At 47.0% G+C, this 24,829-nt stretch overlaps 1 protein-coding gene and 1 long non-coding RNA gene across 4 annotated transcripts in view; one reads left to right on the forward strand and one right to left on the reverse strand.

Annotated features, from left to right (window-relative positions):
- Positions 1 to 24,829, reverse strand: part of LOC135921310 (uncharacterized) — a 143,371-nt gene that overhangs the window by 78,818 nt on the left and 39,724 nt on the right. The window lies entirely within an intron of this gene.
- Positions 1,412 to 24,829, forward strand: part of LOC135921311 (uncharacterized) — a 39,785-nt gene continuing 16,367 nt past the window's right edge. The window contains exons 1-2 of the long non-coding RNA XR_010570515.1: positions 1,412 to 1,534; positions 12,020 to 12,124. This is a non-coding gene — a long non-coding RNA (uncharacterized lncRNA). The remainder of the gene's footprint in view (positions 1,535 to 12,019; positions 12,125 to 24,829) is intronic.

Below are 24,829 nucleotides of genomic sequence, written 5' to 3' on the forward strand. Positions count from 1 at the left end.
GCGAGACAAGGCATCCGTGTCCGAATGTTCACGACCAGACCGGTACAGTACTCGAATATCATACTCTTGGAGGCGAAGCGCCCATCGAGCGAGGCGACCTAAATTATCTTTCAAGGACGACAGCCAGCAGAGCGCATGGTGTTCCGTGATGACGTCGAACGGGCGGCCGTAGAGGTAAAGACGAAACTTGGTTATGGCCCGAATGATAGCCAGGCAATCTTTTTTTGCAACGGAATAGTTAGCTTCCGCTTTCGTGAGTGGGCGGCTAGCGAAGGCAACAACGTATTCATGGAAGCCAGTCTTTCGTTGTGCAAGAACAGTGCCAACGCCAACGCCACTGGCATCCGTGTGTATTTCTGTCGGTGCTCTTGTGTCAAAATGTCTTAGTATGGAGGGCGCCGTTAAAAGACGACGCAATGTCGTGAATGGGGCATTGCAAACTGGCGGCCGAGCCAGGAGGTCATGGTTACCCGCGAGAAGCTGCGTCAAAGGCGCTGTTATGGTGGCGAAGTTGCTGATTAAACGACGAAAATTGAAACATAATCCGATGAAGCTGCGGAGTTTTTTGTGGTGTTTGGTCGTGAAAATCCTGCAATGGCTTCAAGTTTGGTTCGATCTGGGAGCACACCATCTTTCGAAACAACGTGGCCAAGGATGACTAGCTGTCGGACGGCAAAGTGAAACTTTTTTAAGTTGAGCTGGAGTCCAGCATCGCCAAGGCTAGTGAGCACGCGTTTGAGTCGGAACAGGTGAGAAGAAAAGTCCGGGGAAAAGATGATAATGTCATCGAGATAAATACATGTCTGCAATTTGAGGCCCCAGAAGATGTTATCCATCATTCATTCAAACGTTGCAGGCGCATTACAGAGGCCAAAGGGCATCACGGTAAGTTCATATAAGCTGTCACGTGTAACAAATGCAGTTTTCGGGCGGTCTGCGTCAGCCACTGGGACATGCCAATGACCGGATTGTAAGTCTAAGGACGAAAAGAATTCAGCGCCTTGGAGGCAGTCCAGTGCGTCGTCGATACGGGGAAGAGGATAGACATCTTTCCGGGTTATCTTGTTCAGTCGTCGATAGTCCACACAACAATGAATAGTGCCATCTTTATTTTTGACCAGCACTATCGAGAAGCCTTGGGATTGTGATGGCTGTTTCACGCCGCGTTGGAGCATGTCTCCTACGTGCTCATCAATTACTTGGCGCTCCGTCGCGGACACACGGTATAGACGTTGGCGTAGAGGCGCGTGTCTGCCGGTGTCGGTGTGATGAACGACTGTGGAGGCACGTCCCAAACATTGTTTTTGGAGGTCGAAAGGAGTTCTAAATCGGTTAAGGAGGTAGACAATCTGCGTGCGGTGACTCGGAGTGAGGTTGCGATCAAAAGACGGAGCAAACGTTCGGTCACATTCAGGCGCAGGCGCAGCGACAGGCAGAGCCATGGCGTCAACGTGAAGGGGAGTCGAGTCATCAGGCACATCGCAGACAGAGCACCTGTCGAATTCATCAGCAATACCGAGGCACTCGACATGATGTAAGCTTGATGGACACGAAAACTGATTCGAAACGTAAAGTGCGCTGTCTGTCTGTCTGTCTGTCTGTCTGTCTGTCTGTCTGTCTGTCTGTCTGTCTGTCTGTCTGTCTGTCTCTGTCTGTCTGTCTGTCTGTCTGTCTGTCTGTCTGTCTGTCTGTCTGTCTGTCTGTCTGTCTGTCTGTCTGTCTGTCTGTCTCTGTCTGTCTGTCTGTCTGTCTGTCTGTCTGTCTGTCTGTCTGTCTGTCTGTCTGTCTGTCTGTCTGTCTGTCTGTCTGTCTGTCTGTCTGTCTGTCTGTCTGTCTGTCTAACCTCTTACGTTGTCATGGCGTGGTGGTCGTTTCTTTATCTGGATAGATATCTGCATATGCATGACATCGCATGACATACTATCATGGTCGTTTCTTTAGGTGGTCATAGATCAGGATCTCCATGGCGTGACCTGAGATGCGCTGTTTTAACTGGATATATCAGAATAAGCATGTTATGACATGCATGCATTATATGAAATGAATGACATATTATGCACGTCGTGACATGAATGGCGTAAATGACACTACAGGCATGCCATGACATGACATGCATATCGTTACCTGTGTGTCATGATGAGGCATCAATCACATGCATGGCATGACATCTATCCGTCCACACGTTCGTTCGTCCGTCCATCCGGTTCGTCTCTCCGTGCAATCGCGGACCACGTCCACAGCAGGATTTTGAACATAACGATCGGTTTTAAATGACATGCTCCGAAAATTCACCCATCCATGCACGAAATCCATTCATCTATTCAAAACCACTGCATTTTGAAACAAATAGCGAATACAACAAGAAGGTCAACACTGTAAGTATGGATATCTCTCAGCAGCGGGCTCCACTTTGTGTTACTGACGCTCTATGAATTCTATTGTAAACAACCAGAACTCATGTAAAAATTTTGAATTCGGAGTAGCAGAATTGAGACATTGCGCTTTCAGACGAACGACAAATGAGTGTGCTACAGTGTACCATCAACGGGAGATCCACATTTCTAAAAAGTTTGGCGCACTTTAACGAAATTGGTTAAATTGTAAATACATACATCTATATTTATGCATGCTCCAATTGTGGTATATGATACAGCACAACTAAAATAAAGAGCAACCCTACGCGGTGGAATAATGAACTGCGACTAAGAATTCCACAAAAAAACCGATTAGCTACCACGCTGGCGTTCGTGCGCAGCCTACACGTCGCAACCAGTCTTGTTTTATTGCAAGATCGGTCATCAAGCAGTCAGAGACCACCCATCGTTTGGCTCCCATGTGTTACAAGAATTTATTTGCGGCATTGGCATTTCTGTTGCTCGCATTTATGCGACTGCCACCAGTACTGGTAAGATCAGTAACTTAGCTGGCGCCATCACTGACAGTAGCATTGCCAATGTCAGTATTCTCACTGGCAATATCCATGGTAGTTTCACTGGTGCTAGGCGCCACTGTGGAAGGTCTTTCAATGTTGGTGACTGGAAAACAAAAGAGAAATCATCTGTTATAGAAAGCTATAACATTACGAACGAAGAAAGTATCGGCTCGCATAATGTATTTAATTCATTGTACACGTGCGTGGCCTTTCTTTTGTGTGAAAAGAACATGCAGTATTGTGAATTTCGGTGGTATAATATTCAAGTTTATTGTGGTTCACAAATTCGGCAGGATTTGTGAACCAAAATGAGGCAATGAGGAAATGAGGCAGTTCAAGCAATAGCTCATAGTACGATACAAGGTTGCGTAGCAACTGATACTAGAATAACTAAAGCACTTCACCAACCTTTAAACACAGTAAAATGTGCCACATTACGCCAGAGGCGAAGCATCGAAAGCTATGGCAACGTTGAGCGTAGCGCTCAACTTTTTCACGGATGTGGCCCCACTACTTAGACACTATGCAACTGGTGCACCGGAGGGAAGGCTGCCCCAGCAGTTACCAGGCGTGCCACAACGCTGCTGCACCGATGAGCGCCGCTAGGGACCGCTGCTGCCGTCGCTCCTCCAAGGCGAGCAAGATGGAATTCATCGTGTTTGTCGGCGGCCAGTGAAAGAATTATTTAGATTCACGTTGAAGTTTCCCTTCTCTTAGCCTCGGACCAGCCTATGCACCGCGGTGTAGAGTGCATACAGCAAGTACTCAGCAAGGACGTTAGTGTGTTTTCGTACGGGTTGGAACACAGAGTTATTTTTCTATTCCTCGAAATACAAACATACAACATTTCAACAAACTATAAAATAATTTTACAAGGTATTTTCCTAATTTTTTTTTCGACAGTGGTCTTGTTCTGCGAACAGAGTGTAATTTAAAGACAATCTTGCGCACACAAAATCAAAATATATTTTATAATGATCGACAGCAAAAGAATTGTGGCGATATCGCAGGACATGAGCGAACAAAAAAGTAATATTGTTCATAACCATTTACCGAGAGAAAGTGCACAGTGTCTGCCGTAGGCGAAACAGGCAGTATTGCAGGTGGGTAACTGGGTTTATTGCCCGGCACATACCGATGCAAGCTCCAATCAGGACTCGGCACTATAGAGCGCCGACCGCGATCTCTCGAGCACGTTCTCGCACATGTAGAATACGTGTGGTCTGGTTGCAATACGTGCTGTCAGGCAATGCTTCATCCATCTGTATCACGCAACTGGCGCGCTTTACGTTTAGACGTCAACAATCCCGAAGCGGATAGTGTCGATCCTGTCTACATGCGATCTCTGTGGTAAAGGGTAAGCACCAGCCGGTGGTAATGAATGCACGTAGGCTCCGACTCGATGTCGCTTCGTTTTATAAACGAAATGTAACGAATAGAAGTACTGAACCGCGTCTCCGACCGCATATCCGGCAGAAACATTCGTGCTCTGGCGTAACGTGAACTTTTGGAAGCTACACTCGTAACAACCTACAGGAGTAGTGGCTCACTCCCTAAAAGGCACTGGTTCCGATTAGACAAACAGCTGCTGGCTCCAATTTGGGCTGTCCACTGTAATTGCATGCGAAAACCTGACCCCTAACAATAAATTCGCGCACATTACTATGTTTACTCACTGTCTGACTGAACTACATGCTAGCCACCCTCACTCAGCACACCTTTCAGTGCATCGAGACAGGTATAAGCAAACGTCGCCCTAACAAGCTGCCTGTTGCCTCATGTGGGGTAGCAGGGGGAGTGTTTCCACAGGCAACCAGAAATTTGTCCGAAGCTTTACCTGTAGTGACTGACTTATGCCTTCCTTTCGCAGGAAGTTTTTTTCGGATTCTGCACGAATCGCATCTGTGTGCCCGTGAGCAACAGTATTGCGCTATCTGGACGTGCCAAAAGTTCACCTCCCGTATTCTGACGTAAACTGCTGACCGTTTACCGGCACTATTCTCTCTGTGAAGCAAAAGCGTCAAAAGAATGCGGAAACATTGAATATTGGCTGCCGCAAGGGTGCAGCACATCACGAATGTTTCTGGCCACTTGGAGGGGGCAACGACCACTCTCAGAAACAGAGAATGTTGAAATCGTCCGGTAAATTTATTAATTTACAGGTACTGCCAGCCTTGTACGTGCCGCCAAAATTCTACGTTCCGGCGTTGCCCTCTGCGCGAAGACAGTACCAAGGGTACAATGGTGCTTTGAGAGGGACGATGCGTTTTTGTGGATAGCTTGCACTTGATGTAGTCACACCTTTAGGTTTCCCCTCAATCGACAGCTGGCCGACAGTGCCAATACCGTTGCTGCGTACAACCTGTAAAATTCGCGCGTAACCTTCGTGTAACTCGTCTATGCATGACCACCACACAATGCAGTTTTGCCGGTATGACCCCTCCTTTTCTTAGTAGGATGCATCCCTCATCCAGCGTTATTTCACTGCACATGGCGAAATAACTTCCAAGCCTGTCGTCAACTACAGACGTTAGAGATCCGGCACTTATAAACTGCTGCTTGTAAGAGAACATCGTCATGTCCCAAGGCGCGCGCCATTTCTTTACTCGATATGGGCAGGAATTCCAGTGGTAAAGAATGCAGTCTACATTTTCTCCGTATTTTATTCTTTGACACATAGCATCGACAAGCGGAAGCAACAATCTCCTTTTATGTGATAACTGTGTACCTTGAATACGAGGTCGTGAATACACGCTCTCAGCGTCACTACCCAGTCCTGTAAACGCCCACCTGCAACTGAAGGAATCCCAGTTGTCGGCCCCAAAATTTGCTCATAGGCGTACAAGCCATGTTCGGAGTGATTTTTTGCCTACAAATGTCGCAATGAAACATTTCGATTACAAAAATCATCGCAACCACCTCCTCCTTTTTTTCTAGTTCCCTGTATTTTCTATCATCTTCAACAATGTGTGCGAAGAATACCTAACGGACATCGAGCTGCCGTCCTGAAGAACGTGAGAACTGCACCAACTCGGTACTTAGATGCGTCACAAAAGAGCAATAATGGTGTAGCTTTGTCTTAGCGGGCCGAGTCTGGAGATGAAGATACCTCCTTTTTTTATTCGCTCGAACGCTGCTCTGCAGTGGTCGTCTCACCACCAAGTAACGCGCATCCGCAAAAGCTTGTAAAAAGCTGAGAAACGATTGTTAAATAAGAGACTAGCTTTCCGCAATATATCAACAAGCCCAGAAAACACTGTCGCTGCTACTTTGTTGTCGCTACTGTGGACCTGATAACTGCATCAACATTTTCCCATGAAGCAGACATTCGCAATGCGCTCATGCCTCAGATAACACACCTTGCCTTCACAAAAACGTATTTTCTTTATTTCACTCTGGTACCAATCTATAGCATACTTTGGAAGGGTTGGGCTTAAACCTCGTTGAAGCGACATCTTTTCTAGTACATTGTGCAAATACTTCAGACAAAACAGACAGAAGACGGAACACAGGCGTGCGCTTACGCGTCTCTCATCTTCTCTCGGTTTTCTTTCAAACTTCTGCGCTAACAACTAAAAAAATCGCTACCATACGTTCCAAGTGCGCTTGAAGTTTAATAAATGATGCTTAGTGTTTCTTCTTTTTTCATGAATAAAATGCCAACCAAGTAACAGCACACTCCGATCGAAACCTTCAGCACTGCGTGCAACATTTTTTATTACCTGTCACTCACGTAATTCTGAACAGTAGCTTCTTGACTGCAAGCACTCCATCTCCGTGCGTTCGAGGTTAAATATTTTTCGACTCCACCGTGGTGTGTACCTACTCGTATGCCAGGTTCGGGTCTCTTCGTGAAATAGAGACCCCGAGCCAGTGCTTCCAAAAGATTACCTATCTAAGGCGATGAATAACATGTGATGTCAAGCGAGGGGTTTATAGTTTCTTTACATATATAGTCACCGCGTAGAAGTATGCTACCCTCTTTATCACGTGCGCTTGTGTCAGGTGAAAGGATTCCTTTTGTTAAAATAATTTTGATAACTCGCCTTCTACAAGCACCTCTAAAAAGCTGCATATTTCTTTCTGTTGAGAAGCAGGGTCGCTGGTCCGGCTACAAAAACAGCTAGGCCCATTCACCCTTTATTGTGCCAAGCTCGTAACAGATCCTACTTCGCTAGTGACGCATCGGGCGTTTAATTTATATATCGTTTGAGGAGGCGAATGGAACCTTGAATTCACTCTGAGCTGCAAATCGTGTTCTATTCTAGAAGCACTTTGTGCAACTAACCTCCTCTCACTCCAGCAGTGACCTATCCTGCTTGTTTGACAAGGGAGTGTGGTACTTCGGCCGCCTCTCTACCATACTGTAAATTCACGACCGTGAAACCGCGAACCCAAGGCGTGCACCCGTATAGATGTGCAGGGTGACTTCTGTCTGTCTGCAGTTGGCCGATGGAAGCTGCCGGTAGAACTACTTGCTGGCAACTACATATCCAACTACCAACTATATATCCTATTTTCAAGTTGATGCGTTTACGGTCCCTCCCTATGCGGCTATACCCTTCCTCGTCAATGATCATTTCTCTCAACTTATCATGAATTCCTTCTGTCATCAGATAGTAATCAATGGTCGTAGACATAAATCCTGGTGCCTGACAAGCGCCACCGCGTGGCGTCTCGCGGAAGCTTACGTGGCTTTGGCCGACGCAGTCAGCTGTCGTAATTGACAGCTCACAGGCGGCGTATAAACGAGAACCTTTAACCCTTATAGTCAGTGAAATGATTCCTGGAACATAAGCTTCCAGAACTCAGTCCCTGTTCTGAAGTTTTAATGTGCCGCAAGGAAAAACGAGACGTTAGGCTGCGAAGTAAGAAAGAATGGAGAGGCAGGTACTCACAAACACATAGCGTATGTAGAGACGTGTTGCAGTCCACTTCAGACAGCGCAGTCGCGATGCCGTGGTCGCCGTAAAGGGCTGCAGTGCACACGGAGCTGTTGCCGCTGATGAAAAAAAAAGGCAATGAATTTTTGGCGATCAAAAAAAAATTATGGGGTTTTACGTGCCAAAACCACTTTCTGATTATGAAGCACGCCGTAGTGGACGACTCCGGAAATTTCGACCACCTGGCGTTCTTTAACGTGCACCTAAATCTAAGTACACGGGCGATTTCGCTCCCATCGAAATGCGGCCGCCGTGGACGGTATTCGATCCCGCGACCTCGTGCTCAGCACCCCAACACCATAGGCGCTGAGCAACCACGGCGGGTATTTTGGCGATCCAGTTCTCCACAAGTCCAAGTGGCTACACACAGGAAAATTTGTTGTAATTTCCCCATTTACGCATTGAAATATTTGCATTAAAGTGTTATGTGAATGTGGTGGTATAAATTACCTGGACCACAAGTGGTGAAATAATTCGATAAACACGCGCTGGAAATACATGTGCCTGAAGAACGCTGGTCGCAAGTAAAATCATTAGCGGAGGCATCGGAGAAATTGTTTGCGAGAACAGATTTATTCTAAGCATATTGGGTGCTCCGTGGAGCACATCGCAGTTCATTGCTACCATCAGCGAAAACATTTGCAACTACTAATGCCATACCCTCCCTGAACAGCGCGGGATCGGACACAACTGCTGCGGAAAAAAATTCAAGCTAGGATCAGCATGCGCCCGAAAGCGGGGCAACTGCCACTTTTTCGCGTCAGTCGTCTGATACATGATGAGCTCCAAATTTCTGAACTGCGACAAAGTGGGGCTGATTAAGCGACACTATTTCTCTCGCACCGCTTGTAACGTGCGCTACTGTACTTTATTGTGGAATTGAAACAGATCAGTGCTGTAAATCCTTGGTATGGTCATTCTCTGATTCGACAAGATTATTCACTAGAGCCTACTGAAGTGCATCTGCAGCGCTTTGAGATGAGTGGCAGTCATTATTTATCAGGGTTTGCGGGAAATGGCAGAAGAGGGTGCCATGAATGGGCTCATCCTGTTCCTCTAGTAAGCAAGCTGACGCTCCCTGCTCGTTTGTCGTATTTCGTTAGCTGCCCCGTTGTCAAAACCATCGTCCCTTGGAGGGCCGCGCCGGCGCATTGCAAGTAGGCGTCAGTTAGGTATGACTACTCAAAGTACCAGGTGCGAAAGTAACAAAAAAAGCTGGCTTAGAGCCGGCCGACGTTGCACACGGGTTTCCGCGGCTACTCACCTAGTGCGGTATGCCTCATTTCAGATGATACTCCACCATTACGCTGATATCTACCTCACACGGTACCTCATAAGTCAGTGGCTTGCCCGAACGGTATTTAAAGGGGCCCTGAACGACTTTTATCGAAGTGGAGATATCTATTCGAAGTGAAAATATGCTATTTCAGAAATACTTTGCCGCATAAAGTCAAGCGCGTCCTCCTGGTGGCATGTCCTTGCGCAGTGTCTCGACGCCAGGAGGGAGATAATACGCCTTGCGCGGGAAATTGGCTTCGGCACGCTAGCCGTGTCCGCCATGTTGAGACTTCGGCGGTGGATCACAGAGATCGAGCTAAGCCCAACGCGCGAGCTGGAGCACGAGGCACCTGGTCCACACAAACAGCCACCTTGCGACATGCTTAACATTCATTGGAGATATACGAGGGCCGTTTTTTTTTTCAACCTCCGATCGCTCCGTGCAGGCGCTACGCGGGCAGCAGAAAGCGGACATGCGCTGTAGGCAACTGCGCAGCTCTCGCACTGCACACTCCGCCATTGTTGACATTCAGGCGTCAGTCGGCATTGTGCTACAGCCACGTAAACATGGCTGCCATCATTGTTGCTCCCGCCGAGTGTGAATTGCGAAGTGTTATTCGTTTTCTACAGGCTGAAGGCCATGGTGCTGCAGAAATCCATCGGAGAATGAGTCGAGTGTATGGGGAAAACTTCATGAGTGATGGTGTTGTGCGTGAATGGTGTCGAAATTTTAAAGATGGACGTAATGATGTGCATGATGAAGAGGGCCATGGACGCAAATCTGTCGTTTCAGATGACCTGGTTCAACGAGTTGACAGAATGGTTAAAGAAAACCGCAGATTCACCATTACTGCTTTATCTACGGAATTTCCAGAAGTTTCAAGGTCTGTTTTGTACTTCATTGTTAATGAACGGTTACGCTACAGAAAACTTTGTGCACGCTGGGTCCCAAAAATGTTGACGGACGGCAACAAAACTCGACGAATGGCGTCAGCTTTGAAGTTCCTTGAGCATTATCAGGATGAAGGAGACAACCTTTTGAAATCAATCGTGACTGGGGATGAAACCGATTTCAATACGACACACTAGAAACAAAACGACAATCGCAACAATGGATGCATTCAAATTCACCAAACAAACCAAAGAAATTCAAAAAAACCTTCAACAACAGAAAGACCATGGCTACTGTGTTTTGGGATCAACAAGGTGTGTTGCTTGTTGAGTTTATGGAGCCCGGAACCCCAATCACTGCAGCTGTTTATTGTGAAACTTTACGACGTTAGCGTAGAGCCATTCAGAACAAACGAAGAGGAAAGTTGACCGCTGGAGTTGTTCTGATCCATGATAATGCCCGTCCATACACTGCTGGAGCAACTCAACGGCTTCTCGAACAGTTTGGATGGGTCATTTTCGATCATCCGCCATACAGTCCAGACTTAGCACCCTGTGACTTTCATCTTTTTCCTGGACTGAAGACGTGGCTTGGTGGGAAGCGCTTTCAAACCAATGGCGACCTTCAAACCAACGTCAAGGACTACTTGAATTCATTGGCGGCAACTTTTTTTGAAGAGGGTATTGCAAAGCTTGTCCACAGATATGACAAATGCCTCAATCTCTTCGGTGATTATGTCGAAAAGTAGCCGTAACTGTACTAATCTTTCGGTAATAAAATTATTTTTTTAGATGAACTTGTCTTTTATTTATAGCCTATCGGAGGCTGAAAAAAAAACGGCCCTCGTACAACAGAGCGTGGCGCGGATGCGTATTAGGATTGCACGAAATACATATACAGTAACATAAGTTTAAGTAACGGCACCCATTGAACTAACCTCACTGAGAACATCCGTGAGAGACAAGGAGTGACGTGGTATGGAGTGTCGTGACGATGACGTAGAATATAGTGCAGTCCTAGTTTCACGCACGTTTGCACTCGTGGCGTTAAAGTAGTCACGAATTGAAAAGAAACGAAAGGCAACGTTCCGCAGCTTGTGCATTCGCATCACCAAAACCCCTTTTATTCCTCAAATTATTCAACGCGTTCTGCGGCATTGTTGGACATCCACATCAACGGTGGTGATGTCTACATTATTTGATAATATTGGCAGGACGCCATACTTACACAAGAACATGTAAAACAAGGCCCGGAAGCTTGTGTATTTATTGTGACGTCTCGACATCTGCGCGCGTGCGTTATGGGCAACCTCGCACATTCTCGTATATTAATGTGGCGTTTCAATACTGTGCATCCTTACGCCCACTTTGACAACTTCGTGGTACGCTCAACATACATCCAGTTTTCTTCGATCCGCTTTCGAAATAGGTGAAGTCTACCACAGGGACATTAGGAAGTGTGCGACTGAAGGTGAGATCAAACCTCTCTCTTCTGGCGTAGAAGCCAAACGCCCTCACCACTTGGTCATGATCACACGCATGCTTCACTCGTGGCAAAGCCCCTCTTTTAAATGTCATTAACGTGAGTCAAGTGCCTATTTTCGCTCTTCCCCTGCCAAAATCTCTATTTGAAACGTCTTGTGTGGGCGTGACGTGGCACTTTCTCACATTATTATCTCGTGACAGTTAAAGCTTCAAAACGCTGTGTTGAACTGCCCTGTCATCGAGATCCGCCCACAGTTTTCTACTTCGCTGTCTTCGGGATCGGCCCACATTTGTCCTAAGGCGTATATCTACAAACATTGCGAGTTCTGCCTGTAATGCGATTGCGGTAATGCGTAACAAAATAAAAGCAAGAAAGCCGCGTATGCAAACCTTGGTGGAGGAACGTCGAGCCAGTAAAGTCTATCTCTCCCTCGGTGCGTGTAGTCTTCGTAGTGCTTAATAATGTTCGTTATAAATTTGTTCTCCACAGTACCCGGCAGAAGGTCCATTCCAAGCGCGTCGCATACCCTGGCGGCTACAGGGTAGGGTCTTTCCAGGTTCGTTCTGCAAGCTGGGTGACTGTCCGCCATATTAGGTAAGCTCGCATTTTCTGTTAACCCAAAGAAGTAGGAAAATACAATGATTAAAGCAAGTATGGCATGTTTACCAGAATAGCGCAAGCAGGTACTACAGATTCAGTAATGTGTATACTTGCCGCAGGTAAAACCATGAGTCCTTGGCGGATGACTTTTCCTGCCTGAAACAACAAAATTTAAAGAAGACAGAACAACTTGCTGTGACATTTCACGGTGCAAGGGTTGTTCTAAATACATCTGGAAGATCAATCAATCTATAAGCGCTGGGCTTTTTCGTTAAGTGGGCCAATCATGAACAATACAACCCTGTAGCGAATAGGCAGGGCACGGAGGGGAAAAACAGATGCGCTTGATTCGCGCTCCCTCCAGCAAACCCTCGCGAGGTCGAAGCCCCTTTCACTGCACGAACTCTCACAAACACACAAAGGCACCCGGATGCTTGTCAACGGGCTGAATTAAGTTACAGGCGGCTGTTCCAGGCTACTGCCCTTTGTAACCGTGACTGTTAGGTCGGTCCGTCTGCTGAATGCTGTGCGGTGAGGCCATAGCTGGTTGATCGCTGATTATAGATTATTTCAAAGGAACTAAGGAGACGAAATGCCACTGATTTCTTTCAATCTTAGCATTTTTAGAAGCAGTTGGCTAAAGTCCTTGCAAATCTATATTTGTTCATCACTAGTGAGGCACATAACCAAGAAAATCAATGTACGTTTGAGGGTGCTGTTCAAACCGGCCCTTAATTCGGCTCCCTGTCCTACTTAACGCGGGACTGCTCCAAAATCTGAGCTTGCGTAATTTTATTCAGTAATGTAACAAGAAAGAGAAATCCCCGAGTACTAAGTGCGTCTCAGGGAACGAGAATAGAAGAACGCGAGGTTCACTTATGCACTCTCATCAGATCGAAAAGGCTACATGCCGCTATGTAATCAGTCGGGTCTTCAGAAGGAAAGTTAATCTACAGGAATACAATCTAACCTCTTCTAACAAGACCGCTTGCACGAAGCGAGGCTCACTTCACCCAACTCTACATAACTTAACCTAACCCGTTGAACATAAGGTGTTTAATGCAACGAAAGGTAACACGATAAAATCTAAGAACACGTGGTAAATCCCGTGAACAGGTTATTCCCTTTTAGCAGGGATCTCTCGGCTGTCCGGCCTGAGCAAGAAAAATTAAAGCATTCGCAAAATAAACTGAGCATTATCTTCGCCCTTCATCTGTATATTCATTCTCATGGCCAGCGTCATTCTCTTAGGCGCGTGGCCTCTGCTGAATAAAGCGTCGAGGTACAACAGCTGCGTCGCAAGTGTTGGAGGTTGCTCTCGATACCTTCGTCCTCTGCGACTTCGTATTTCTGTGGATTTGCGGCACCCCAAAACTCCACTCCAAAAGCATCGCCATTGATGCGATAGATGCAAAAGCGCCGCAAGGGTTGGGAAGAGGAACCCTAGCGTACGTCGTATGGAGTGCAAAATACCCGTTAAAAGTGGGTAGGTCAGCTGGCCTTCGATCAGCAGTCTCAAACCCGTTCATATTTCTTGTACAAATATTTTTTCTCGACCTGGCAGTGAGGGTCAGCGCGGACCAAGACACGACATGCTTCATCATCGACGCTTCATCATCGACGCTTTGACATTATAAGCCAATCCTGCACGCGAGGTATTCTACACGGAAAATATGTTGCTGGCATCACGGAGGAGCTTGTCAACGTCATCAAACTGGAGCTTCAAATAGCCTGCCACCATAGCGGTTCTTTAGTGGGCACGTCAGCTGGCCTTCAGTCAGTACAGCCTCAACACCGTTCACGTTTCTTGTACCGGTTAGTAAACCTATACCTATACCTTTAAATCCTGCAATCCGTACTTGTTACCGCTGACGTGCCCTGAGTTTAGGTGTAGACTTTGTACGGTTGTTTCAAGCTCCGTTTCTTCGTTGCTCATGCTCAGTGCCGATGTCGTGCCTAACCCGGGCCCATCAACTGAGAAGCTTCTAGGTGAACTGTTCGAGGGGCCGAAAGAGATAAAAACCAGCCTAGACGAAACTAAATCACGATTTAAAATGTTTGAAGACTCGGCTTCTGCTATTCATGAAGTATGTTCTGTAGCTCGCAGCTTGGAGAAGAAGGTTCAGAGCTTAGAACTTATACTTCCGGACTTAGAGGACTGCAGTCACCATAATTATTTTGCTGTGTTTGCTGTTGAGCAGAAAGAAAATGAGACACACGATGGTCTAGAGGAAACTGTCCTAAAAGGCGTCCTTACAGAAACGCTGGGTGCACATGCCAGCTCAATTGAACGCCTATATACACAGAATTGGACGGAAACATATTGACAAAGTTCGACCGGTAATCGTAAAATTCTGCCATCACTGAGAGAAAACAAATATTCTAAAAAATTGCTTTATGCTAAAACCCAAATGCGTTTCTATTTCCCAGGATGTTTCCACAAACACAAGAAAGAAAAGAAAGCAACTCTGGGACAGTGCCGCTGCTAACAAAAAACCGGCCATAAAGTCAAGCTCATATAAAATAAGCTTAAGATAGGCAATGACATGTTCGAATGGGATGAGGACCGAAACATCCGGGTTCCACTACGCCGGCAAGACAAACGCAGTTCGTGAACTACACCCTCCGGGAATGACTCATTTGTGTGCCTTCAACTAAACGCGTGGAGCATCGTTAATCAAATAGTTTACCTGGAAAGTATCTTGCTCACACATTAGCCACATATAGTGTGCTTAACAGAAAGCTGGCTGCACACTGATGTCAAAAGCGATGAAATATTACCGGCAAGCTACAGAATGATCTGCAAAGGCAGGAATTCCTGGAGTGGTGGCGTATCAAATATTTTCCGAGCATCACTGCATGTAACTAGACTTCCTGCATTCCTGGTTTTGAGTGTTTTCTGATTAAGCTATTTCTAACAGCGTTTTCACCTGATAGTTGGAAGATATCACCACCCACCAAACAACGACTGGACCTTTTTTGAGGCATTGAACGAATTCTTATGCTCTTAGCATTCCCTCTTGTAACACTGTGCTTGCTAGTGATTTTAATACACCTGCTGCCAAGTGCGACAGTGAATTCCCTGCACGCCTAAATACTGCAGTTGAACCGTTTCAACATTTAAACTTTTTCCATAACTTCACTCAAGTGGTGGAGGGACCTACCCGCATTAAGAAAGAGAATAAATCAATTTTAGATACTTTCCTGGTGAGTAGCAGTCTACCTTGCCGAAATCCGGTCACGCATGTCACTGACGGCATATCCAGCCACAAGATAATATCGTTAAATCTCAGATGTGGTTCTACTACTAGCAAAAACAAGGATGTGCGCGTAGTCCCGAGTTTCACCCGCGTCAATGACGTTGCCATTCAAGATTTGTTGGACTGCTCGTTTTCTCATTTTGTTGCTGTAAGTGGTGCAACCTATTGCTCTATTGAGGCATTATGATGTTGTTTCAAGAGAGTTGTGCTGAGCTGTGTAAAGGATTTTGTACCAACTATGACGAAACGAATACGATACGAAATAGTAGTCCTTGGATGACGAAAGAAGTCATTCAGCAGAACTCAAATTAAAAAAAAATGTTAAGAAAAGGAACCCGGTTGTCCCCTTCGGCGGCTAACCAAACTAAGATTTCATTGTTAATTGCGCAGGCAAAGGACTGCATTAGGAGATACAAGGACTACTATTACAAATTTACTATGAAAAACGTTTTGCTCACGGCCCCAGAAAAGTTCTCTTGGCATTTGTCTTCTAAAAAGAAAACAACATAAAAGTTATGTATAAATGGCCAAACTATAACGTCAGAACTGCAAGTTGCAGCAGCCTTTACTCAATTTCTTTTGTTCTGTACCCACCAATGATGATGGTTGAACGGCTCATTTCAACCCACTGGCCCATCGGCATCCAATTAACAATGTCTGTGTGTCTGAACAAGGCCCCCCTTCTGTCTCTTCTGCTCAACATTGGCAAAAAAATATCCAGGTGCTGCCGGTATACCTAATGCCTTCCTCGTCAGGTATGTCGAATGGTGCGGTAAATGCTTACATATTATCTTTAACCTTTCGTTATCAAAAGCAGACGTTCCCTTTGATTGGAAGTGCAGAAAAATTGCACCCATACATAAAGCAGATCACTCATCACTTTCGCCTTATAGGCCAATATCATTGTTTTGTACGTGTTCTAAGATCCTTGAGCATATTATTTTCAATCATATTTCGACACTTATTGACAATAATAATATGATCACAACAGCCAACGTGGGTTCCGAAAAGGACATTCTACTGTGATGGCTCTCTTAAAGCTAATTCTCAATTTCTCAGCGGCAACTCACATTGAAAGCCAAATAGACATTATTTCTAGATTTCGATAGAGAATTCGATCGCGTCTCACACCCTAAGCTTCTCTTAAAACAAAAACCACTCTTAAATAACAATTCGCTCCTACCATGGATCGAGGCTTATATGTGTGGTGAAGCCATGTGTGAGAATTGATGAATAGTGCCCTGGCTCGTGCACCTGTTAAGTTCGGCATCCCACAAAGATCTGTTCTCGGGTCTCTATTCATTATAATCTTTAATAATAACATAGTACACAACCTAATCGTCAAAATTAAACTATATGCTGACGACTGTATAATCTATCACGACATTCACAGTTCCAGTGACAAGACTGTGCTTAATAATGCTTCAGAGAAAATTGCAACGTGGTGCTCAGATTGGCATGTAACAATAACCATAAGAAAACATCAGTTGCGATGAACCTAACAGGGAAGCGCCAGCCCTTAATTTTCTTATACTGCATAGGTGGCAGCCCTCTTGCAGTGGTAACCAGCCACAAATATCTGGGGGTAATCATAACATCGCATCTCAGGTGGAATGACCACATATCGGAAGGTGTGAAGAGAGCAATGCGCCAACTTGGTTACATAAAAAAACCTTGCGACAATGCCCACACAATGTTAAATTAATAGCATATAAAACTTAAGTTTGGCTGTAATCGAATATGGATCAATTGTTTGGGATCCATACATTCGAGGCAACATAAGCAAACTAGAATCTGTCCAACAGACAGCGGTTAGGTTTGTACCATATACCGTTCATATAGTTGGCGTACTTCTGCGAGTTCTCTGGTAAACGAAAGCAGGTATAGATTGCTTACAGAAGAGGCAGCAACGTGACTGAATAAAGTACATGCACGTGCTATTCCACGATAAAGCCAGTATACAAAGACACACCTACATAGAGCCACTGTCCAGACGAGCCACCCGATGGCATCATCAAAAAAAATTAAAGGAATATTCCTGCCATAATAAAGACAATTCGCGAATGGAAAAAACTACCATCCAGCATTGCGGAATGCCCAACTACAGATGCATTTGTGCTAGCACTTCAGTTGCAATCATTTTCGCAATCAGTTGAAATCGCCAGTGCTTCAAGCAGTGCGTGTGTGCTTTAGTTGTCCTTTCATTTTTGAGAAAACGTTGAAGCAGGCGTTATCATGACTGCATTTCTTAACTTCTTGTTGGTTTGTGCAACACGCTTGTGTCTTGACTTGTGTTGTCTTGATTTTTTTAATGCATGAACACTTTTATCTGTTTTTTTTATCTCCCCCACTCCTTTACGACCTCATCTAGAGGCTAGCAGTACAGTACAAATAAATAAATAAATAAATAAATAAATAAATAAATAAATAAAACCGACTTAGAAGGAATGCCATCGAAGACAATAGCCCAGGTAAATTGGTGGATTTTGTATAATGGCTGTGTTAGCGCTAAGCACGAGAGAGAACAGGCGAAAAACAGAAATCAAGCTAACGAAACAAATCACGAGTCGAAGCAGATGAAAGTTGTAAAACAGAAGGTGACCCATGTAGCATAGAACCATGCGACAGCCATTCCGGCGAGCATTGGTGGACGCTTCGATGCAGCTAGCGAGGACAGAGCTGCCTACGAAGAGAGCAAAGGGCTGGAAGGCCGAGGCCTCCACGCCGGAACGTAGTGACGGAACCGACAGGTACGGGCACGAAAAAGGGAAAGCCACTGAAGTGGTGGCATCGGAAACCGATAACCAAACGAAGGGTTATCTTAGGACTAAGGGGGATGACACCGCGACTTCAGATACAGCTACAGTTTTCTTTATTAGGAATCGGAACGAGCTGATACCGGTAATAAATGGGAGAGTAGATGTAGACGAGTGAGTGAACATTAGTGCGCTTTCACGGAGAACCGGTCCACATAGTGATCACATATCCAGCTTTTCTGTACACGTACCAACAAGCGCCCCATACGGCCCCGGCACGAAGCTGTCGCGTTTTCAATGGAACGAGCGGGTTTTTTGCGAATAACAAAAGCTGCAGGTAGATTACTGAAAAAGGCAGGTGACAGGCAGGTTCTGGAAGACATTTCACACGATTCAAATGCTGTGATCACGCTGTGGCAAGCAAGAATTTTGTTCCCAGAGCCGGTAAAGATTCAGAAATGGAAGCCTACTTAAACGATAAGAATTTGTACACAATTTTAGAGACAAAAAGGGTAGCTGTGATACAACTATATGGCGGCTACCGTAAAAGTCGCGGCGCCGTATGTAGTACGGAGACTCTGCTTTCGATTGATGCCTATCTCGACTCTCTACACATGGCGTGACACTGCTCCCAAAAGCAATTTTCGACACAGTCATGCAAGTTCACGTGGTATCTGTAAAAATCAAACCGTATCACTCGCGGGAATGTTGCAAGCCGTGGCCGAGTCGTTTAATCGCTCGCAGCTATCGTTCCGCATCATGGTAGGAGTGGTGCAATGCCGTGATACCGTTTTTTTTTCGTTTTTTTTAACGCCACGTAGGACTGATTTCGACAGTCTTCCATGTGTTGGCTGAAACACAAAACTCAAAATTTGCTTTCAGTTTTGGTTTTTTCAGAAGCGTTCGTCAAATATATTCTCTATTTTTACTTCCTCAAACGTAGGAAAGGTTTGCTTATTTGTTAAGTCATCCCTTTTGTTATCATAGTTTATTCATTGGACAACATAACAACAAGCATGCGCATGTCTTTATGTACCGTTAAAAAATATATACTATCGTGCCTTCTACAATGGGCATACTCAGGAATTTTGGACATTGCACCTTCACCATCCTGTGGAACTTCACGGCAATGCACATCCGTAACTGAATGGGCAAAATTTTAAACAATTTCGTTTCTATAAAATAACCGAGTATCAAGAAGTTTCAACTGTCTGCGCCAAGAAGGTAGTCTTTTGTAAGAACATATGCATTTATGGCACTTAGTCGGCACATTGGTGGTGCGTTAAAGCACATCAATGTAGATATTAGGGCATCTTGGTGTAACATTTTGAAGTTTTTCTTGTAGCGCAAAAAACACCAGCACGCAGAACAGAAAGAAAACTGACACACACACCGGCGCTAATTTCCAACAACAATTTTTATTCCGGGACGGACGTCACTTTTATACCCTCGCATTTTCTCGCTTTTAAGCACGTATCTACTGATAACATAACAGGATTGTCACGATCCACCGGGTTCGTGAACAAGGGAGGGCTCGAGGTCCCTCCGTTAGACGGACGCTCTGCAGCGTGGTGGTGCTGAACGATGACTGACCGCCGAGCAGCCGTGCTCGTCGGTGTTTATTTCAGTGCGGTGACCAATGTTGCCTGCCGAGCTTGGCAGGCCACCGAGCCTGGAGGCGAACGAACATTAGGCCTCAGGGGGCGTCACATGCTTTCTACAGCGCCTTACCCCCAGTTTGTTAAATAAAAGAAACAAACGTCCGTGTTCAGAGCAGAAGGCGCTGCCTCTGTCCCAGCCAAGTCGACAGTGCCTGCTACCCAGGCGAGTAACGGTCCGATGGCCTCCGCCGTCGAGTACTCCGCCTGGGCACCGGCATTGACGGGTCGGGTGTGGCAACGCCAGGTGCTGCCTGAGCCAGCCTCGCTCCATCCGCAGGGTCCGTAGTGGTCGGCCTTGTAAGTGGTGCCAGGCTCGACACCGGTCCAACGGATGCCGCACAACTGGCAACGGTTGCCGCCTCCGAGGTGGGCGGTGCTCCGCTGGAAGCGACTGCTGCTGCCGCTAGTACTCCAGCGGGATGGAACTCAGAAGCGGCAGTCGAGGGTGCTGGCCAGGTCCCGAGGCGAGGTCTGACATGGTCGGCGTGTCTGTGCCACATGACCCCGTCGGGCATGCGAACGAGCAGCGAAGAGGCGCTGGCGGGAGACACCACCTGTCCGGCAGACCAGGGTGGGCCAGGCAGGAGTTCCTGGCGAAAACTGGAGCTCCCAATTCTGACAAAGGCACGGGACGGCACGCTTGGTCAGCAGCCAGCTTCTGCTTCAGCTGCTTCAAGAGCACTGTGGATCTCAGGTCCGGATGCAAGACGTCCAAGGGTGTTTTGACCATCCAACCCAGCAGGAGCTCACAGGGGCAGGGCCAGTGACATTTTGGGGTGTGGTCCGGTACTGAAACAGTATCCGGGCAATCTGCGTCCGGAAATCCCCAGTCTGGCTCTTCTTGAGCTTGTCTTTGATGGTTTGCACTGCCCGCTCGGCTGCACCATTTGAAGCAGGGTGGTACGGTGGAACCATCATCCAGTGGATTTCGTTCTTTGTCAGCCAGGCCAAGTACTCTGTGCTGGTGAAAGCAGGACGATCGTCGGACACGATGACATCCAGCAACCCCTGGGCGGCGAAGACCTGTCGTAGCACTGCAATGGTCGCGCCTGCTGATGGAGTGGTAACAGGTAGAACCTCTACCCACTTTGAAAAAGCGTCCACCACCAACAGGAAGTAATGGCCCTTGAAGGGTCCCCCAAAACCCACATGTAGGTGGGACCAGGGTCTCTGCGGGAACGGACAGGGGGTGATTTCCACATGACGCGAGGCTCGCTGATACTCCTGGCAGATTTGGCAACTCTGCACCAAGCAAGTGATGTCCTGGTCCCAGCCAGGCCACCAAACATGGGACCGGGCCACCATCTTGGTCCTTTCTACGCCACGATGACCCGCCTGCAGCAACTGCAGGAACCTTGGCCGGAAACTTTGTGCGATCACCACCCTAGAACCCCAAAGTAGGTAGCCCTGCTGGAAGCTCAGCTCAGCGGCTTGTGGCTATAGGCCTGCTGCACCAATCCCACTCCATGGGACACCCCGTTGACCAGCTGAGACAGGACTTGGTCCCGGCTGGTCGCTTGAGATACCGCAGATCTGGAGAGCACCTCCGGGTACGCGTGTTCCAGCATGAACACTTCAGCAGGTTCTGCAACAGCATCAAGCACCTCTAGCAGGGGCAGGCGGCTCAGGGCATCTGCAAGTCTCAGGTCGCTTTCCCGCACGGCAAACCAGCTGGTAATTGTAAGCTACCAGCCTCAAGACGCGCCGTACCACTCGAGGTGATGCTTGCACAGGAAGTGCCTTGTCAGGCCCCAGCAGCCGCAAAAGCGGCTTGTGTTCCGTGACCGCCTCGAACTTCCGGCCTCACAGATACTGGTGGAAGCATTCGACTTCGAACATGAGGACCAAACCTTCTTTGTTCAGCTGGCTGTAAGGTTGCTCTGCAGCATGAAGCCGTCGAGAAGCAAGCGAGGCAGGGCGTTCCTGACCATCTTTGTCCCAGTGTGCCAGGACGGTTCCCACACCGTACGGCGACGCATCTACGGTAAGGACGAGAGGCTTAGCAGGATCGAAATTCATCAACACTGGAACCTTGGTGATTAGCTCCTTACTGCGCTAGAAGGCCCGGTCGTGCTCCTTCCAGACCCATTGCTGACCATCTCGAAGCAGAAGATGGAGAGGCTGTAGATGCTCCGACAGGTTCGGCAGAAAACTCCTGTAGAAGTTTATGAGGGCGAGGTAGCTCTGAAGCTCCTTCCTGTTCTGGGGCTTAGGTGCCTCGAGCACAGCATCAACTTTGCGGGGAGCCGGGGCAAGGCCTGCCTGGGTAATGACATGTCCCAAGTACTGAACGCTGGGGGCTAGGAAAACGCACTTTTCCAGCTTGACCTTGAGGCCGGCATCCTGCAGTAGCGCCAGGACGTTGTGCAGGTTTTGCAGGTAGTCCCCGTCGTCGCTGCCAGTAACCAGGATGTCGTTCATGTACACCGCCATGTGCCTCATGCCCCTAAAGAGGTTGTCCATCTCCCTCTGTAATATGGCTGGGGCCGAGGCCACGTCATACGGTAAGCGCGTGTACTGAAAGAGCCCCAAAGTTGTCGATATTGTGACATACTTCCGGGAATCATCCTCTAACACCAGCTGCTGGTAAGCATATCTGAGGTCGAGCTTCGTAAACGTCTGTCCACCGGACAATGCTGACCAGACATCTTCAATCCGGAGCAGCGGGTACTTCTCGACCGTAGCGACGCGGTTGATGGTAACCTTGAAATACCCGTAGATCCTAACACTGCCATCTCGTTGGAGGACGGGTACGATGAGAGCGGCCAATTCAGATGTCTTGACAGGTACTAGGATGCCCTCTCGCTGTAGCCGTTGCAGCTCCTGGGTGACCCGTCCTTCAGGGCGAATGGCAGTGGGCGAGGCTTGAAAAAACGTGGCCTGGCTCCCTCAGGTGCATAGATGGCAGCCGTTGTGCCGGCGAATGTGCCCACCCCTGGCTGGAACAGGGACTTGAGCTCTATCAGGAGGCTGGGGACGTCTTTCACCATATGCAGGCTGGCTTCCTGGTACTCTGGCGATCTGTGGTGCTGGCCCGTATTGGCAGAGACATGACCCCGAAATGTAGTATCCTTACGCCATTTGTTTAAGAAATCGCTATTTTTAAAGGAGTGTTCAAGTCACTGATGACCCGACGCGGTTGTTCATTGGCTATGGTGTTGGGCTATGGTGTTGGGCTGCGGCGGCCACCTTTCGATGGGGGCGAATTGCTAAAACTCCCGTGTACTTAGATTTAGGTGCACGTTAAACAACCCCAGGTGGTCGAAATTTCCGGAGTCCTCCACTATGGCGTGCTTCATAATCAGAAAGTAGTTTTGGCACGTTCAACCCCATAATTTATATTTTTGAAAGTTGCTGATGAGGAGGCTGTTGCTGCTTTAAAGTTAGGAATGAGCGTTCTTGATTTAAACCTACAAAACAAGCAAAAATACAACGGTATGTCTCATTTTTTTTCCCGGTGTTTCACTTTTACCCGGAAAGACTCAGAGAAAGCAAGTTTACAATAAAGCTAAGGCGATGATCTACACACAGCCGCCAGTCCGCATGAGCTCCGATGAGAGTAGCCTGCCAAAATTAGTCATGCGTTACCCAGCGGCTCAAGCAATATTCACTTTTTAATCGCTTCTGCGTCCGTTCTGCCTGCGTCAGCAACGAAAACGAGAAGTCGGAAGGCCGATAAATTGAAGGTGGCGGGGGAAGGCGGTCACGCAGTGGATAGCGTGCCCAGCTGTCAAATGTAGAACGCTGGAGATACAGGGGCTCGAATCAGGTGGCTTGTTTGTGAAAAAACCTCGCTGTGCTCTCTGGTGATGACGAAGCTCAGAATGAACCGGTAGCCTGACGACAACGGTCGTCGTCAGCGTAACAGAATGCGTGCGAAGTTGCATCAAAAGCCGAAAGTATATACCGAGGAAATACAGTATCCTCCTATCGACAAAAGCAATTTATGAATAACGAGCGCTCTTATTGAGCGAGCTTGTAGACCGTTAACGTCACCAAATACAGGGTAGCGCTGCTATCCCAATAACTAGAAGAAATGTACATCAACAGCATGTCATCTGGCGTGTAATTGGTACTTCATTATGGTCATTGCATGTTTGTGTTGTGTGTAGCACGAGCGAGTTGTATAAGAGATGACACTGAAGAGAAAGCGTTGAGGCGAAGTCCGCGAAAAGTAGTTGAGGATAGCCACATTGAACGTCAGCGCCGTGCTGAAGAAAGCATGCTACTCCAGTAGCTCAGATCACCAGAAAGGCTTGAGTGGCATTGGTCGTATTTGGTAACCACAGCCACAGACACACACTTTGCGAAAAGGAAAAGGGGAATAGGGCTGAGTGAGTTGAAAATTAGATTAATGAGAAAACTCGCGTGGTGTATGAAGAGATTGAGGAAGACGATCAGGTTATATGGACGGCCTTTCCAAGCTCAATAGTACATGCCAACCCAAATGAATCGGCGTGGTCATACATGCACGACACGTCATGGCTGCCTGCCGCAAGGACATCATGGAGTTACGACAATGAGAGTTTGCGTTGAGTGCTTGAGGATAAATACGAGTAGACTAGAGACGTCTGAGGGACGTTTCTACAGTACAAGATCACATACTGAAAAAAAAATTAGCTTCTGAATAAGGCATCAGAAATTCGAGTACTACGGCCCTTATTTTGTTAAGGATGACGTCAGCGTTTTATTCAGCGTTTATCTCTTAGAAAACGAGTTCAAGCTATGTTCATTTGCACTACAATGGCAGGCGTAATAAGGCAAAATTTGAAAGCATTAGAGAGTGCCTGAGTACTCTGTGTAGATTACGTACGAAAATGACAGCAAGAATACAATATCATCGGAGAATATCATTCGAAAACAAGTTCATTTAATAATAAATTGCAGTAAAAAGGGAGTGCCTCCACAGTACACCTGTGGATGACGCAAATAATGAGCATATTGAAAAAAAATGTCTTGTAAGTCGGTAGTAAACTGGCTGGAGCATTCGCGCATTGGCAACAGGATAAAATTTACTCCTGA

This window comes from Dermacentor albipictus, chromosome 1 (genome assembly GCF_038994185.2).
Source record: "Dermacentor albipictus isolate Rhodes 1998 colony chromosome 1, USDA_Dalb.pri_finalv2, whole genome shotgun sequence".
In the NCBI taxonomy this organism is placed as follows: domain Eukaryota; kingdom Metazoa; phylum Arthropoda; class Arachnida; order Ixodida; family Ixodidae; genus Dermacentor; species Dermacentor albipictus.